The sequence below is a fragment of the Theropithecus gelada genome, chromosome 15 (assembly GCF_003255815.1).
Source record: "Theropithecus gelada isolate Dixy chromosome 15, Tgel_1.0, whole genome shotgun sequence".
Classification (NCBI taxonomy): domain Eukaryota; kingdom Metazoa; phylum Chordata; class Mammalia; order Primates; family Cercopithecidae; genus Theropithecus; species Theropithecus gelada.
The window spans coordinates 78,399,548-78,419,574 of record NC_037683.1 but is presented as its reverse complement, the minus strand read 5'-3'; the positions used below and the strand labels follow the sequence as shown (position 1 = coordinate 78,419,574).

General features: G+C 34.4%; 1 protein-coding gene and 1 pseudogene across 3 annotated transcripts in view; one reads left to right on the top strand and one right to left on the bottom strand.

Annotated features, from left to right (window-relative positions):
• The window catches only part of RFX3 (regulatory factor X3), a 311,489-nt gene that overhangs the window by 245,934 nt on the left and 45,528 nt on the right, over positions 1 to 20,027 (bottom strand). The window lies entirely within an intron of this gene.
• On the top strand, positions 7,715 to 8,415 carry LOC112608483 (annotated as a pseudogene).

The window sequence follows — 20,027 nt, the reverse complement described above, 5'->3', positions numbered from 1 at the left end:
ATAATGGTTCAAAGATTACCTAACCATTCATATTTGCAAGTCTTTTAATCCTAGGACATTAACTAGTTGAGAGCAAAAAAGTGCTTTCTTATCATTGTTTTACCTTTCTTAACTTCAATTCCCTTGCTACTGTCATTAGTGTTCTTTACTAAACTTGAATATCATTTTCTTTTGATAGAGAAATTAAAAACCCAGGAGTTCCATAACTCTGCTTTCACTCCACTATCCAGTGTTACATCTGTCCCAATCAGTAGTTTATTCTTTTATTATTATTTTTTTCATGATCTGAACATAACATGTTCCAGTACTTAGTATCTTTACAAGCCTCAATTCATTTTAGGATTCAGCTTCCTGTATGCTATTCTCTCAGCTTTATATGACATTTGTATTTGTGTCCCAACCTTTTCTTACTTATGAGAACCATTTTTGCTTAGATGGTCAGTGTTTCACTTTAAGGAACTCCACACAATTCACTCATTCAATGAATGTTTTACTGATTGCCATCTATACGCAATTCACCAAACTAGAGTAAAGAATACAAAGATACCTGAGATCTATCTGGTCTCTGTCTTCAAGGAATCTAGACAGATATATAGACTGCTAGGTGGAATTGTAGGCTTCTATATTCCCAAGATAAAAATAAGTGCTGTGTGAGCAGAGTACACAGCAACTAGCTCAAGCATGAAATAGCTGCTTAAGTCTTCATCAAGGAAATGACATCTGAGTTGAGTCGTGAGGAAGCAGTCATTAGAAGACTGGAAGTATCCTAGGGAACAGCATGTGCAAAGGCATGGCAATATAAAAAAGGACATTGTTTTCATACGGGAATGATGCAGCTAGGATTTAAGGTGCATGAAGTGTAATTCCAAGAGATAACTTAAAAATATGGGGTCAGTTATAAAAAAGGCCTTCTAATGTAAGTCTCCAATATATAGAATAAATAAAACAAAGCAAATGCTCTCTAAAGAATACTACGCAGCAGTTAGGAGTAGCAATACAGATGTATGCCAATGATACAGACAGATCTTTAAAACAGTGCTGAGGTCAAAATAAAAAATGTCTAGAGCATAACACAAGTAATGCAAATTTAAAATACAGGCACGTCCAGTATTTGTCTGCACACAAAATAAATCTACATGTTTTACAAGGACACATACAAATAAAAAGATTCAGATCAGAAACATCAGAATTTACCTATGGAGCAGAAGAGTAATGGGGGTGGGAAATAGAAACAAAGTGATTTTTTTTTAAAGCAGATATACACCTGTTTTATGACCCCCAAAGTCTGTATGTTTTCCTATAGGTGACAAAGGCTTTAAAGCCACGGAATGGCAAAATCTAATGTAGCTTTTAGGAATAAAGTTTGGCACAGTGTAAAGAATACAGTCCTGTAGTTGTAGTTTCTTCTGGAGTCAATGAACATGGGTTCATTACCTTTTATCTACACATGCTTAATAGATCTTTGTTATTCTGTAAGAAAAGGCTAAGTATAAGACTAAACTACCAATAAGTAAAGATGGATGTAGAAACTTTGGTAGTAGAAGAAAGTGAAGACAAGAGCTGACAGGGAATAAGTAGTTACAGATAAAAGCAGCATCTTAAAACTCAAATTTGATTATCTGCCAAGAATAGTATTGAAAACATTCCTGCATTGCAGCAGACACTGAATTAAATAAATGCTAAGAATTTCACCAAATTGAAGATCTGTTCATTTTCTTGTAAGTGTGCCAAAAGGAGAGCAATGAGAAATTAAAACAATGCCCCTCTGACTATGTCTTGGGAACTCAGAGTAAAGATCTCTGGAATAAACTCATATGCGCCCTATCACTTGAGAGATGAATCTTGCATTACACCAAGAACTGCTTCATCTGTACAAACAGACTTTCTATAGAACTGTAACTGAACACTACAGGCAATGAGCCAACACTTTTAAATTTCATCAAGCTCTAGTGCCAGGTGACAACTGTTTGCTGTGACATGATTTATGCAACACATTTCATCTAGTTATCTCAGAATCAAAGGAATTTTACCAAAGGGTTCTCATTCAGATAAACAGGAAGAATTTCTACCCCAATCACATCTGTGAAAAGTGGAAGACACGTGGTAAGTTTCAGGACAAGATTCTACTGATTAAATTCTGAGAATAAAGGACTGGAAAACATAAAATTGGCACACTTACTGGGCACTCCTCTATTATGAAGACACTGTTTTACATTTGGATGCAGTGAGCTAACTAAAAAGAGACACAAATCAAAATAAATGGTATGAATAATAAGTGAAAGTATACATAATACATAACAATACTTATTTATATAACTTTACATTTCCATAGACACACTCGTGAGGGTCAGAATTTTTTGTTTTGCTCTTCCCTTTTTGTTCTGTGCTTCAGTAATTTCATGGGGATTCTTTTCCTTCTCAATCTTCTCTTGAAGTATCACTTCAGCCCCTAGTTATCTCATCCTACTACATTCTTATCCATTTTACTCAGAGTAAGTTATAGTTTGATAGAAGGTAGAATTTAAAAGAGGACATTTTCCAATAATGACTCTAACACAATTTCATTTTGAAAGTATTTTACCTAAAGAAGGGTATCTATGTTATCCATGGATGGTAAGAGTATGGGTGTAGTTCCTTTCCTCTTCATAACGTATGTGTTCCTTTTGTAATCGAGGAAAGGGGTTTTAAACAATGATATAGTGACATGATGGAGGAAAAAAACTTTATTATAACAAATGTTCAACTAAAAATGATGGTTGGTTACACATCAAAGGACCCTAGTCTGGGATCTTCCTCTTGCCTTCTACCATTACTCTGGCTTACAACCCAGCTTAGATATGAATACACAAACCATAAGCTTTATTGTAGGGAATGTGACGAATTGAACGATGGAAGGCAGGGGCCAATAAAACCTAAAATTTACATTTCAGGTACTTAGAAAAGATACTAAATCTATTCTGGGCTCTACAAATTACATTGTATTTTACTAATATGCTCAATTTTCTTATGAGATGCAAATTAAATCAACACCAATTTAAGAACACAAATCCTCTTGCACCTCAATCTATGCATGGATGAAACTAATATTTTAACAACATCACATAATAGATTTAATATTATTTTTAAAAAGTCCTTGTTCCATAAAACAATCATCACCCTATTTGCCCAGTCTTCCTCTACCTTGTACTCATCAAGTAAGATAAACCAACATTTTAAAAAATATAATTTTCAATGTTCAATTTTACTTTTCTTAGCTCTAAACTTGAAGTTGATAAACTCAGTCATTGTAAAACCTTATTCATGTCACTTAGTTCATTTCGGTCTACTTTAAACGAAGCAGGATTTCACAGACTCTCAGAGCTAGTACCTTACCTCCCTTAATCCCATCCCAACCCCACCTCAGGCTTAGTTAAAAGCTACATGCCCACTATCAAAAAAAGTTTCAAAACACTGTACTATTTTCTTGCCATTTCCAAGTATGCATGCTTCTATTTCTACAGTAAGAAAAGACAACGCTTCCCTAATCACTTAACCAATTTCCTAACAACATATTTTTATTACATGTCTAACACAGAACTATAAACGCCTCTCAATACTTCTCCTATAGTCTTACTCTAATGTATTTAATATTCTCACAGATTATTTTTCTTATAAGATGACAGGTTTTCAATATTTATAAAATCTGGTATTTTTTGGTACATTTTAAACATCCATCGCTGAGATTTACTATTTCTTTTTTCTCATTATTTATTTAAAATATGTACTTAATATCAATAATATTTATCAAAACTAGGTAGACAAAATATATGTAGCAAATGTTTACAAAGCTCTTCACAAGGTTAAAATTCTAATATTTTTTAAATACATAAGGGAGCAACAAACTATTTTCATCACATAAAAATATAAGTTGAGTTTCATGTTTGTCACCCAATAAAGTTCACCATTTTTATTCATTTAATCCAACTTCCCAATCATCCAAAACAATTTTAACAGATACCGTTTTAGATGGTAGACAGCATTTGTCATCCTGATCCTAAAGTTCACAGAATGCGCTTTGGATGAAAATAGAACAGTTTTAACACCAACATGTAAAAAGTCACCCAATGAGGTCAAATCAGTGACTAAGCAATCTAAATACATCTATCAGTTTTCTCATCTAAATGGGATACAATTTAAAAACTACTGCATGTTCAAGGAATAGTTTCTTGCCACAAAGAACTGTTAATAGAACAATATTATGCTAGAAAAAGAATTTTTTTAAATTTAATGTAACGTAACAATTACCACTGACAAGTTGTTAAGTTGAAATATAAACAAAGTATGACAATGAGAATGTACAAGAGATTTCACAAAATGTTTACATGAACAAAAACAAAATAATATAAGTATTAACATCTCTGTGAATATATTTTCATATACCATATCTATGGTTTATTGATATTAAATTAATATCCAAGGTTATTAAATTTTAATTTGCATATCAATTTTTACAAATGCCTATATAAGCATACCTACATAAGCTGTTTTATTTTCTGTTTTACTTTTTGTTTTTACATACAAATAATCATTTGGAGAACATCTGAAAGGGAGAACACGCCCTTCAATACTAAAATATTTCTTATTTCAGTCACAAGAACTAAGTTGTTTGAGTGCCACAAGTGAACTTTTGTGGTTTCCAATTCATAATTAAGTTGGGGTTTACCCCTCCTGAAAACAAAAGGGGGAACATTTCCCAACTCATTTTATGAGGCCAGTGTTACCCTGATTTAAAAAAGAAAAAAGTGATAAACATACTACAAGAAAATTTAACTACAGACCAATATCCCTTAGGAAGACAAATAACAAAATATCTGTAACAAAATCCTATAAAACTCAGCAACATACATATAAACAGATAATGACAAAATGGGATTTATCCCAGAATTCAAGGTTGCTTTATCATTAGAATATCAATCAGTATATTTTACCAGATTAACAGACTAAAAGAAAAAGTATAAGGTCATCTCAATTTAACATTCACTCACAAATAACCCTCAGCAAACTGGGAATGGAAGGGAATTTCCTCAGCCTAATAAAAGGCATCCAGAAAGAAACTATAGCTAATATCATACTTAATAGGGAAGGACTGAATATTTTCTTTCTAATACAAGAGGGCAAGGATATCCTCCCTCTCCATTTTTACTCAACACTGTAGGTCCTAACCAAAGCAATAAGGTAAGAAAGATTAATAAAAGGCACACAAATTAGAAAAGAAGTAGTAAAAACTGTCTCTATTTGCAGACAACATGATTGTCTATGCAGAACACTTTTAAGAGTTTACCAAAAATTAAATAAAGCTATTAGAAATAGTGCATTTAGTACACCGCAATGTTACAAGGTCAAAATATAAAAAGCGTACCATACTTCAATACTAGTCATATTGTATTTCAATACTAGCATTGCTAATATTGCATTGCTAGCATTATAATAGCATGTGATGTCACTTATAATAGTATTAAACATATAATAGGAATAAACTTAACAAAAAATACATGCAAGAATTATGCACTAAAAACTGCAAGACACTGGTTAGAGAAATTAAAGACCTAAGTAAAGAAAGAGACATATCATGTTCGTGGATCATAACACCCAATATTGTTTAATGTATTAATTTTCTTGAAACAGATCTATAGAGTCAATGCAATTCCAGTCAAAATCCCAGTAGGCTTTTAAAATTTTATATGAAAATGTAGAGGATGTAAAGTAACCAAAACAATTTTGAGAAAGAGAAAGTGGGAGGACTTATATATTACTTAACTGTAAGACTATAAGCTACAATAATCAAGAAAATAGGGTATTGTCATAAAGATAGTAATTTAAAAATGTAATAGAAATAAACTCACATATATATGGTCAATTAATTTTTCAATGAAAACGCTAAGGTAATTAAATGGAAAAATTCTTGTCTTTTTCAGCAAATGGAACTGGAACAATCACATACCCATTTGGAAAGATACGACACATCACATCATATACAATAATTAATTCAAAATGTATCAGAAGCCTAAAAATGAGATTATAAGCTACTAGAAAAACATACGAGGCAATCTAAATGATATTCGTTTAGATAAAAATCTTTAACACTCCACAAAAAGCACAAAGGAAAAAAATCAATAAACTGGGCTTCATCAAAATTAAAGGCTTATTCTTTGAAAAGGCACACTTAACAAAATGAAAGCACAAGCCGATAGACTTGGAAAAAAAATTGGAAAACATCTCTGATAAAGGACTTGTACCTAGAATATGTAGAGGTATATATAGAACTCAATAAAAAGGAAAAAAAGAACTGTTTTTTCAAAACTAGGGGCTGGGCGCTGGGGCTCATGCTTATAATCCCAACATTTTGGGAGGCCAAGGCAGGAGGACTGTTTGAGCCTTGGAGTTCAAGACCAGCCTGGGCAACATAGGGAGACCCCAGTATCTACAAAAAGCTTAAAAATCAGCCAGGCATGGAGGTACACACCTACGTTCCCAGCTACTCAGGAGGGTGAGGTGGGAGGATTGTTCGGGCCCAGGAAGTCAAGGCTGCAGGGAGCTGTGATCATGCCATTGCACTGCTGCCTTCATAAATACAAATGAAAATAAAAAATAGGGAAATGGTTTGGACACTTTACATAAGTACATATGCAAATGACCAAGAAGTACATGAAAAAATGCTCAAACAATTAATCATTTTAGGGAAATAAAAAGTAATGTAACTGTAATGAGTTACCATTACACTTTCATTAGAATGATAGCTAAAATAAAAAGAACTGTTAATACCAAGTGTTGAAAAGGATATAGAGCAACTGGTAGGAATGCAAAATGGTACAGCCACTTTGGAAAACATTTTGGCAGTTACTCAGAAAAGTTAAAACATACCCTTATCATATGACTCAGCAATCGCTTCGTACACATTATCCGAGTAAAATAAAAACATATGTCCATAAAAACACTTATATTGCATAACACTGTGTCTGCATAACTGTTTTATTCATAATAGCTAAACCCTGAAAAAGAAAAATTCCAACATATAGTAATCAGAATAAACAAATTGTGGTATAGCCACACAGTAAACTACTGCTCAGCAATAAAAAGGAACAAACTGCTGATCCATATACAGGTAAAATCTAAAAGAGGCCAGGTGCAAAAACTACATACTGCATGATTCCATTTATATAAAATCCTAGAAACAGCAAAACTGTAGTAATATAAAGTAGATCTGTGGTTGCCAGGAGCAAGGAGATAGGGTAAAGGATCGACTACAAAAGGGCAGGAACAAACTTTTAAGGGTGATGGAAATGATCCATATTTGGTTGTAATGGTGGAACACAACTGTATACATCCGTCAAAACTCATCAAATTGTACACTTAAAATTGGTGAATTATACTGTAAGTAAATTACATCCTAATAAAGCTGATTTAACAAATAAAAGCAATTAAATATATGTTGAGGACTTTTACACTGGTGGTAATGTTTGATAACTTACCCATCCAAGAAACAGTTCCAACTTGTTAGATTTGAACAGGTCAAAATGTAAATACTAAAAAAAAAAAAAAAAAAAAAAAAAAAAATTCAAAAGGTATCAGTGGAAAAGTAAGTGTCTCTCTCATCCCTATGACTCTATGCCTTTTACCACTTAATTTATATTCACACGGAAACAATATTGGTATTTAAGAACAGTTAATTAACAATATGTTAAAGGGGTGCTTTATTAAAATAGAAGAATCACTAACTCATAACAATATGCAGGTCATTCTTTTCCAGAGGGGAACCCTCCCCCAAAGCCCTTGAAATCTGAATTCTTTACCCCTATAAATCAAGGGTATCAGTAGTCTGACAGCATCTTAGTATCTCACTTCTAACAACCTGCCAATCCTTGTTCTAATATCTTTTGGCAAATACAAACCATTTCTCATCATATGTTAATCTGTTTTTCTTTCTCTCTTTTTCTGAAACAGAGTCTCACTCTGTTTCCCAGGCTGGAGTGCAGTAGCATGATCTCAGCTCACCACAACCTCCGCCTCTGGGGTTCAAGTGATTCTCCTGCCTCAGCCTCCTTAGTAGTTGGGATTACAGACATGCACCATCACGCCCAGCTAACTTTTTTTTTTTTTTTTTTTTTTGTATTTTTAGTAGAGACAAAGTCTCATCATGTTAGCCAGCCTGGTCTTGAACTCCCAACCTTAGGTGATCTACCTGCCTCGGCCTCCCAAAGTACCAAGATTACAAACGTGAGCCACTGCACTTGACCCATATGTTAATCTGGATATACTACAAGTTCGATGAAAATATCTTTAAAGAGTAACTACAAAAATCAAAGCTATTATTCTTGTTCTACAGGAGTTTACAGTATACAAAGAAGAGAAGGTATATAAACAGGGCATTTTTATTAATAATACAAGATACCATATATCTCAAAACAGAGCAGTAAGTGGGAAAGACAGTAAGTATTGCTATGGTGAAAAAAAGCAAAAGCAAAAGTGGACTCAAAGGAGATGGGGGAACTTGACTATTCCTAAAAAACAGGATTTGAAAAAAAAAAAAAGTGAAGGACAGCATTCTTAGCAGGGCAAAGAATAGGAGAATGACGTAGCTGTGACCATATGAACAACATTTTCAGTGATCAGAGTAGAGACAACATATTTGAGTGGGAAAATAAGAGAGAAATACAAGATTTGAAGTACAGAGTTTATTCAAACAGCATTTATTAAGTACCTACTATATGCCATGCATAGTACAGAAATGAGCTGTTTGAAAAGAAATTCCAGACTAAGAAATTTTGTCTTTTTACTCTGTAGCAGGAAAATAGAGTTCTAAAGAACTCATGGCAATTTTATACCACATTATTTTAACCAATCTTGGCAACAAATAATTTTAAATAATAGAAAAACAGAGACTCAGGAAGGTATACGCATATGCTTAAAATCATATAGCCAAAACCAAAGCAAAAATCCCACATCTTCCTGTTCCTAGCTCCATGCTCCTTGTCTTGCTCTACTGGCTATATCCTTTAGTCTTCTTCATTTTCTCAAGCAAATAATAAATTATTAAAAGAAAAAAAAGTGATGCAATAAAAGTAAAGTTTTAGTCAAATGCATATGGCTAGGTTGTACGGGTTGAATTAAAAGGTGAAGAACATGGATAAAATGAAATCTATTAGCATAGGTTGGCACAAAAGTAACTGTGGCTTTTGCCAATTACTTTTGCACTAACCTAAAGTTACTGTAATAATCTAGGAATTGGTGGTAGCAGTAGGAACAGAAGCCATTGGATATGAGACTTTGTATTAAAAGATTCAATTTTGAAAATACCAAGAGATTCAAAGATAACTAGGTGATTGGTAAGTAGAGCCACTGGCAAGATGTAAATATCAAGAAATGAGTCTATTTTGTTGGGGAAATCATCTACTGTGGTCAAATTATTGCCCAAAGTCAAAGATATTAGATCAAACATTTCACAAGTTTCTATCCCTGAAACAGAATAATCCAGAGTTTACTACCATCCTTGGATCTTTTATTTACAAATACTTATCATTTTCTGTCTAGACTTAAAGCCTAGATACCACCGTCTATCCAATCCCCAGAGGTATTCATATCCATAAAGCCCAATAAGAGTTTATGCCCACTTCCTGGAAACCTCTCAGAGAGAGCTGATATACCTAAATCTAAAGAAATACACACACACACACACGTGTACAAGCTGCCAGTGTACAAGCACGTGTGTGTGTGTGTGTGTGTAATTAAGTCTATCATTGAGCCAAGGCTTTCTTTCAGGGAATCAGGGTTATTTGTCAGTCATAAGTAAATGACTAATCTCTATATCATACATTAAGGCTTGCAACTGAGAAAGTATTTTTAAACCTACATAAAGATGAATCTATCTTCCCTCTTACATGAAAATTATTTCTCAAGGAAAGGTTATATTCATAACTTCTTTCAAGGTCCTGAAGAACTCCATTCACTTATGATATTAATTTTTTAATGAAAATACTGGACTAGTAGCTCTTTAATAATTATAAATGAAGACATCCAACAGAATAACTAGTCTTCAAAAGAGGATAACAAAGAGGATGAGGATCAAAGAAGAGCTAAACCCAAGTAAAAGCATATGAAACCTGGAATGTAAAGAACAGAGGTCAATGCTGCTCTTTGCAATGGCCAGTAGAGGCTGCCAGTGTACAAGCACACACAGGGCTTCCCCTCCCCGCCTGCCACAGACACAGAGTTGTCAACAAAATAAGAAACATTTCCATGGTATAATATGAAGCCCAGCACTCTAGGCTCATCATAGAGCATCATGAAGCAGCAAACACCAAGGGTCCTTTCAACCGTGGCTTCTCAGTATATGTCATGGGAACAAAAGAATGCCAGAATATTTTTCGAGTACTTTTGAAACATGATCGCATTTAGCCACTGTCTGACCAAAAGAAACCACCAATCCTATGTCATTACCTTTCCAGAAATGATACCTCAAGTTTTATAGACATGTAAAAATGGGTACCTTCCATGAAAAATAACTCAATTTGGGGCCTTCAAAATCCTTATTTGAATAGATGTATTACTCGGCTTCTTCAAATACAGTGAATTGTTACAGCTAAAAGAAATTTTCAGTTACTGAGTACACAGACATAATTTTTGATCTAAAATTTATAAGTATCATTCTTAAATTACAAATACTAACATACTTAAAAGGAATTTATTGATATTCCGCAGTCAGGTGAGATTCTGTCCATCTGCGCCCCTCACCCAGAGCCAAAAACATAAAGACACTCAAGTACACCAAGTGGCAATCACTTTTTAAAATTCATTTCATGAATCTGCTCTACAATTTTAAGAATTATGTATCTGGCCCTTTTTGAGCTCCACAACACTGCTGTTTCTTGTAGAGAGAAACTTTGCCGTCAATCACTGCTCCCTTTTGCCACGCAAATATGTGCTGCAGCTTTCACTTGTCACTCCTATTATATGTAATGTAGGCAGCTTAGCACTAAATCAATTTAAGGAACTGCAGGAGTTAAATACATACATTATTATTATGATGACTGAAAAGGCAATGAATGTCTTGCAGCTCCATTTGCTTTCTTTGTTAAGAAAGAAAAAGCTAATTATCTGCAGCTGTCAACCATGAAGACCTAGACCTATTTAAGTCAACATCAGCCTTGGACAACTGAAAATATTTCTCAGATTTTTACCCGATTGTTTTCTTTTTGAAAAGAAAGAAAGAAAGAAAAACCACATACTTTCATTACAAAATATTAGACATTCTAAAGGGTAATGTAAAAACAAGTTGAAAAATGTAAAACTACATACTTGTATCCCTTTTCATAACCAACTCATTTAATATTTTTTAAAACTGCCTGTCAGTTTTTCATAATACCCACTCTCTAATTAGTGTAGTCAAAATTTAGAAAAATGCAAAGCATCTCCACATAAATTCATAAAAAGAAATTCAAGTGAAAGCCCAGACTATTGGTTACAATGAAACTATGTTACAGATGATCAAGGGATAAATTCTGTTCATTTATTTAACAAGAGAAAGAAACACACGTCCAAAGTTAAACTGCTGCAAAAAGACAGAAAATGCACACTGAATTTGTGTTCAATGTAGGAACACCAAGAGGTTATGCCTCTGTGTTCATATACTATTTCATATATATTATTTTCTTTACCTACCAATCTTCTATTTTCTAGTCTAGTATCATTAGAATCTAGAATTAAATACTTGGTTTTGAATTTTCTTTTTTCAAATTTAAGGATCAACTTGGGTATTTTTCCAGGACACCCAATAAGGATGAAAACAATATTTTCAGTAAGTCAAAGATAAAGTCAATATATAAACTATGAAACCTCTCAACGCTGTGTTCAAAAAGTGGACAAAGGTCATTATTCTTGATTGTGAACAAATTTTTTTGCACTTGTTTTTACTGGTAATGATTAAATATTATTTTCCTATTATTTTCTTTGGAAGAGTTCTTCTTCTCATGGGAATACACTTAAAACTATTTTACAATTTCATATTAAAATACTGTCCAGTTAGCTTTCAAATAATTTTTAGACACCAATATAGATAAATTCAACCGTACACAATCAACAATGTAAGAAAAACATGACATGTGACCAAAATAATTATAGTTTTAAAAATTATAGCTCATGTTGCAGTGAGCTGAGATCACACCACTGCACTCCAGCCTGGGCGACAGAATTTATTTATTCTGTATCAAAAAAATAAATAAATAAATAGCTCATGTGTAAGTCCCTAAACCAGTTTTAAAAAGGAAGTCTTTTCAAAGTACACCTGACCTAGAACTCCAAGATGCTGATTTGCCACAAGCACCCCCTGCAATCTTCAGGGATCACTATTGTAATCCCCAGTCTCAAATGTGTTAGAGACAAGAAAGAGAAGGTCAAGAACCATTAGTATAAGTAATATAAAAATCAAACACATCTCAGATCCAAAGAATGATATATAAAAATGGAGAGCCAGTCAGGTTTAAGTACAGACATAGACACAGCCTATGTGGTAGGTTAAAACAACAACAACAGAAACAACAACAACAAAAAAAACAGTATAGTTATGTGGCCACAAAATACTAAGTAAATTTTTCACTGTCACAAACTAGTAACTGACAGGAGCAAGATTCCATCTCAACTTTTCACAACAAAGCCCAGATTTTTTTTTTTTTTTTTTTTTTTTTTTTTGAGATGGAGTCTTGCTCTGTCACCCAGGCTGGAGTGCAGTGGTACGATATTGGCTCATGGCAAGCTCTACCTGCCGGGTTCATGCCATTCTCCTGCGTTGGCCTCCCGAGTAGCTGGGCCTACAAGGTGCCCACCACCACACCCAGCTAACTTTTTGTATTTTTTTTTTGTTTTAGTAGAGACAGGGTTTCACCGTGTTAGCAAGGATGGTCTCAATCTCCTGACCTCGTGATCCACCTGCCTCGGCCTCCCAAAGTGCTGGGATTACACCCAGCCAAAGCCCAAATTCTTTTCACAGCCTGATATTACCTCCAGAGTTCATCTCTGATATGGCTTTACATTTTCAGAAATCTGTATCTATTGTGATTGAGAGACAGTTGCTATCCTTTATAATTGATGATGCTAGTGAGAATGTTATCCTCTATGCATATAAACAGAGCAGAATTGATAAAAATATTAGGAGGTGATCCTTGTCTTAAAATGAGCAGGATAAGATAGATGACCTTCAAAGGTTCTTCCAGCATTCTAACATTCTATGAGTAATTTATTTTATTAAGATGTTTGGGAACAGATAAAAAATCTCTGGCTATTTTTTTCTAACTTTCTGAAATCTGTTCAGGATAATAACTCCTACCCCATCACTATTTTACAAACATTTAAATATAGTATCTACATTAATGTAATTCTCACAACTCTGTGATGTTGATTATTTTATACAGAGAGTACTGAAATTCAAAAAGATTGTGGTGCCTTGGCCCAAAGCACCAAATTACTAAACAGCAGAGCAATTCTAAAGGCAAATCTGTTCTACTCACAGCTCAGGACATTTACCCTTATATATACTAGATGCTGCCATAATAACAGCATCCATTTGTACATCACTGTACCTTTGTCACCTGTTCCCTAACGGTCCTCAGAACAACCCTGCAATAAAACAAGGCAAGTAATATCATTCTGGCATCATTTTACAAATAACTGAGTCTTGGAGAATTTAAATCACTTGCTCAAGGATCCTTACAGAGTAGTAGTAAAGCCAAGTCTCAAACAGAGGTCTCCTAACTCCAAGTCTAGTATTTCTTTTGTCACTATATCTGTCAACTACAAGTTTGGCTTCAACATACCTTTGAAACATTTCTATGCCTACCCTGCTTAAACTTGTCTCTCTACGCATGAAATTCATTAAGTGTAACTGAACTCATGAAAGTACTGTTTATGCTTATGTGTGGCACAATAACTTATGTTCCCAATATAGAATTACTTTTAAAATATATTTGTCTAAGACTTTCAAGAAAATTCTCACCCAGATTTTGAGTGATCAAGAATAAGGTGGCTAGTTATTAGAAAAAATCCTCCTTAAATCCCAGCAAGGGGGGGAAAAGGATGCCTAATTTGGGAGTTTGTTGAATTATAAATCAGCCTTTTCCATACATCCAATTTATAGAACAGACAGTAGTACTGCCTAGAATTCTGTCTTCAGTTCCTCAGAATCTTTCTACCAAATGCACTGCGATTACTGAATGATCTCATTTAGTAAACCAGCTTCTTGTCCCTTCATTAGGTCCTAATCTAAATTATAGTATAAAGACATAAGGTTTTCTACTCGTGGCTTACTTATGATAAACAGCACTGGCTGGCCATGTGGCCTGATGAGGTCCTGAGACACACAAGGGTCTTTTTTTGGACTTTATCAGTCTTAGGGCAGGCAATTTATTTTGAGCCAGAAAAATAAAATATAATCTTAGGCCATCTGGCTCTGTAACACACTGTATTTGTTTAGAAAGGTCACTGTTGTCAAGTTATTGAATGTTATCTCTAGAATTGACAGGAAGAGGGAAGTTTTTGAAAGAAGGCCAAGACTATTAAAGCACCGGATATTAAGGTGTAAAGCAGTATTTAAAAGCTTGGGCTTTAGTGTTAAATAGACTACAGTCCAAATCCCAGCTCCACCACTTACTACTTAAATGACCTTGGGCAAGTCACTTTCTTTCTTAATTCAATTTTCCCAATCTATAAAATCTAGATAACACAACCTAGTAAGATATAATGAGAAAAGGATGTAATACATACATGTCACTAGCTCATAGTTATTCAAAATTTATGTAATAATTATTTTCAGTCTAATTTTTGTTTTGTCTGAAACCAAAATTTTCATTACTTTTATAAACACTTTTCCAGACAGCAAAGTATAATTCCAATATAGAATCACAATTTATACTATACAAAAGATACAGATTGAGCCTATCCCTAACAAAAACTTCAATCTATCTTAAAGATTTAAGCAACATTCTTTTATTTGTTAAATCAGATATGTAGCAACTACTATTTTGTTAGTGAAATGACTGAGTTACTGTGTCAGTGAAGAATGAATACTCGGTATATCAAATCAACTTCAGGGGGACTAATACTGCTGTTTTATTGAACAACTGTTACAGTATCCTGACGTTGCTATGCAATAGTTATTTTCTGCACATGACATAGTTTTCTATTAATGCTGCAAAGCAGTACTGTGATCTAACTATTGCAGTAACAAGATGATCCAGAGTTGACTTAGGCTATTCAGGCCCTTTCCTTTTGTGGATTAGCAATGTGGTTAAAAATATACTAATAATTAAAACACTCATAAAAAAGTAGCTCAATCAAAACTCCATTTAGAACGTTGCTGAGGAGAAACGGTTTCGATTCAGCAGGCCCGAGTCTGGATCCACTTATATAACCCTTAAGGATCTCAATAGTAGGCAAACACTTCACCTGTGGAATTATCTCCACACATAATTGGATTTCCCAAATCAAAGTAGGCACTATAAGCCAGGGCAAAAGCTGGAGTCAGGCTAGAGAAGAAGATTTCCATCTGTTTTCTACTTCAAGTATTAGCTGCTACAGAGTTTCCCCTTTGGTGTCATAATAACAGGCACATATTTTTCATATGAACTACTGGGTTCTCTTATTTCTCCACAATACTGACCTGAGAGATCTGAAAATCATCAAAAACAAATTTCTAACTCTGGGGTCTAGCCAAAAAGACTACCTACAGACCAACAAAAGTCGAAAACATGCATATTGAATTAGGGGTTATAAAGATAAATGGATCCAAGAAATCTATAAGCCTATATAAAATAATACACATGAGAAGCTCTCTTGATCAAGCGTCACTTACCCAGCTTGCTATGTAAACGCACATTGTTCATTTCCTCTTTAACCATACTGACAAGATGCTCACAGAATACTGAAAACTCACAGCCTGCAGGACTCTCTCTAGCATGCCCCTCAACACTTCTGCTCCCAACTGCTGAGCTGTATATTCACCCAGAACAATATTTGTTCCAAAACCTCAACAGGGGAGTTTTATTGTTATTGTAATTAGCTAATTTAATTAAATATCACATAAACCATGAAAGCAAAAATAAAAGGTCTTGTATCTTTAAAAACTAAGTCAAATGCATTGAAAAGACTTGATAAAGGCAAGTCACTATAAAACACTGCTGTTGAAACAGGCAAAGGTAAGAGAAATTTTTAAAACTGGGAAAAATAATAAAATATAGAATATAATGTTTCTCAAAATATAGCATGGAAGCCAAGAATAGAACGCTGAGCCCCACCTTCCACAGTTTCTGATTCAGTAGGTCTGCAGTGAAATCAAAGAATTTGCATGCTATGAAATTCCCATGATGCTGACGCTGCTGGGCTGGGAACCACACTTTGAGAACCACTGCTCTGCAAGTGTCTCAATTTTTTAATCTATATTAAAGAAATACAGCATAAACTGGATATGATTTTTTATAGATATAGATTTATATAAGACTTGCAGTTGCAATCAGCAAGCCTATATTGAAAAAAAGGCCCTCGACCCTAGTCACAAAAACAGCCTATTTATACATTTTGCACATTTCAAGTTAAAACATTAGTGAGAAGTGTGCAGCAGTTTTTACGACCTACTGTTTTAACTGACTTTTTCTATTAACAGTCAAATGACAAGAACCAATCTCATCAGAAAAGATCCCTTGTCAAATACAGACTATGAAAGTACCACTGAAGTTTCAAAGTTTCTTTACCTTCACCATTTGCAAGAAGGAAACTCTGTGATTGTCTCATTGGTTATGAGACTTCCCAAAACACAAACTCATAGAAGCTCATATCAATGACGCTTTTAAAATAAAAGTTAAAAGGTTTAGTATCACTCTCTCCAATTTATACATGAGATTACTGACCCAGAAGAAACATATCTAAAGGTAAGTCAGCCAACAAGTGGCAGCCAAGACTCTGAATACAGATTTGTCTCCAAAAACAGTGCTTATTTTCCCAAACCACAAAATATTGCCGTATAATCTTTAAAAGAATCAAAGACAGGTTTGCAACAATACACCATTAGAACCCTAATCAATCCAAATGTCTGCAAAACAGAAAATGACCAAACTAGCAGCCAGGTATGGTGGCTCATGCCTGTAATCCCAGCACTTTGGGAAGCCAAGGAGGGAGAATCACTTGAGGCAATCCCATCTCCACAAAAAGTAAAAAATTAGCTAGGTGTGGTGACACAGTCCTATAGCCCCAGCTACTCGGGAGTCTGAGGCAGGAAGACTGCTTGAGCCCAGGTGATCGCGGCTGCAGTGAGCTATAATTGTGCCACTGCACTACAGCCTGGGCAACAGAGGGAGACCCTGTCTCTTAAAAAAAAAAAAAAAAAGAAGAAGAAGAAAGAAAGAAAGAAAATTGCCAAATGTAAACAGTTATAACCGGATGATTATAAACATTATATCTTTATCTTGAACATAATCATAAACACCATCCATAAGCTGAACTTATTAAGTGGCAAGAGAGGATCATCAAACATAGGGCACTGTAAGGGAGCTAGTTACCAGCATTGATGCAAAGTTTAGTATTTATGGAGTTCTTGAAAACAGAGGAAGAGATGAGGTAGCCCAGTGATGACAACTGCCATTAAGATAATGCCATTAAACCAAGTTAATTTTAGAAACTAGAGGCAGAGACAAACAGCACCTTATCTCTGCCTTATAAGGTAGTGATGCATTCATGTTGTATTATAAATTCCAGAAGAGAACCATATCTGTAAAACTATGAAGGAATCCATCTTTATGTATCACAAGCCCATCAATACAACTTCATAAGAATTGCTTTATTCAGTAGTGTTTTAAGTAACTGGAGAAAAATGCATGTATATGTATTTTTATATATGTCTTTCATAATGCCTGTAGTTACCTTTAACCATTCCTCTTTCTTTATTTCTTCACACTGATTAAAATTTACCATCAAGTGTCCTTTCATTTCAACCTGAAGGACTCCCTTTAACATTTCTTACGAGTTCGTGAGAATCCTTTCAGTTTCTGTTTATTTGGAAATCTTAATTTCACTTTCAGTTTTGAAGAACAGTTTAGCTACACAGAGAATTACTGGTTGACAGTCTTTTTATTTCAACGTTGAAAATGACTTCTGGCCTCCAGGGTTTCTCATAAGTGAGCTATTAAGCCTATTGAGGATTCCTTGTAACAAGTCATTTTTCTCTTGCTACTTTCAAGATTTTTCTTTAAATTCAACTATGATGGTCTAGGTATGGATCACTTTGGGCTTATTCAACTTGGATTACAGTGAGCTTCTTTAATGTGTAGCATAGAGTAATATTTTTCAGCAAATCTGGAAAGCTTTCCGCCATTATTTTTTTTAAATATTCTTTCTGCCTCTTTCTCATCTTCTCGGAATCCTATAATGCCTATGTTGGTACAACGTTCGATGGAGTCACCTAAGTCTTTTGAGGTTCTGTTCATTTTTCTTTCTGATCCTCACACTGAAAAATCTCTATTGTCCTAACTTTGTGTTAAAAGATTCCTTCATTTGCCGATTTATATCTGTTGCTGAGCTCCTCTAGTGAATTTTTCATTTCAGTTATTATACTTTTAAGATCCAGAATTCCCTTTTTAAATAATTTCTATCTTTATTAATATTCTTTCTCTGGTGAAATACCATTCTGATACTTCCCTTTAATTCTTTAGACATGGTTTCATTTAGTTCTTTGAAAAGCTAACTTAAAGACTATGAAGTCTAAAATCTAGGCTCCCACAGGGACTTTTTTTGTTAGTTTTTTATTATTATTTGTCTCTATGTGTGGCATATTTACTGCTTCTTTGCATTTCTCAATTTTTGTTGAAAACTGAACATTTTAGGTAATATATTTTAACAAATCTCATATCAGATTGCTCTACATTGTTCCCCTTTTTAATCATCAGTGTGTTGTTTTTCTTGATGCTGCTTATTTAGTACTTTCATGAACTAATTTTAAGATCCTGTATTACCTGTAGTATGTGGCCCCCAAGTTCTCCACTAGAACTTTTTTTTTTTTTTTAGGATCTTGTGTTTATTTACAAGCCTGGCTTCCTAGAAGTCATACCTGGACCAGTATAATGTAGCAGTCAACCAATCATCATTTAAAAGATTTCCTTAAATGCTTTACCTATATGTCTTCTACCCTTTGCCAAAGAAATCATGAAAAATCATACCTTCAAACTTCAGGAAGCTTACAAATAGCATTGATTTTCACTTCCTGCTTACTCAGTGCCTCAAAATCAGTCAGAGTTGACATTCTCCATTCCCAGGTCATTTCTGGGCATGTGTACAGACTTACACTTTGTACAACCTTTTAAATACCCAGGAATATGTCAGAACTTTCCAAAGTTCCCTATAGTTGGCTAGTTCTCCAGACTTTCCTTGTAAATTCTTGGCCAGCTTCTTCCTTTGCCTCAACTGAAATCACAGTCTTAGGCAGTTGACATTTTGCCAAGTATGCTATTGTTTCAGTAATGCCCTGGGGGTAAGCTTTTTCTTCCCCCAACTGAGCTGAGTTCAGAGTCAAATCAAATATCCAACCACTCTCCAAAAAGAGTTTTCCCAGGGAGCTGCAAGTTGGGACAAAATATTAACTATGCTCTGGGGATGGTGCCTTTAATGGAGATCCAAAAGTGGTCAGCTATCTCCATTGTCTGCAATACTGCCAGCTTTTGGCTACACCACTAAGCTGGAGAGAGAGACGAGAATAACCCCAAGTTAAAATATCACAGATCCCACTGGTCTTCCCAAGATTCACTAGTTTTCTCTTCAACAGATAATTTTCAATTTACACTCCTGCTTAATTGCCAGAATTCTAAAATGGCTGATTTTCATTATTTTACCCATATTTTTGTTGTTGTATAGGGAGCACAAATTCACCGAGGCCCTCACTCCACCCTCCTGGAAGTTGATCAAGTTCTGTAATATTCTGAATTCATAATTTTCATGACAAAAAGATCTTACCCAAAAAAAAA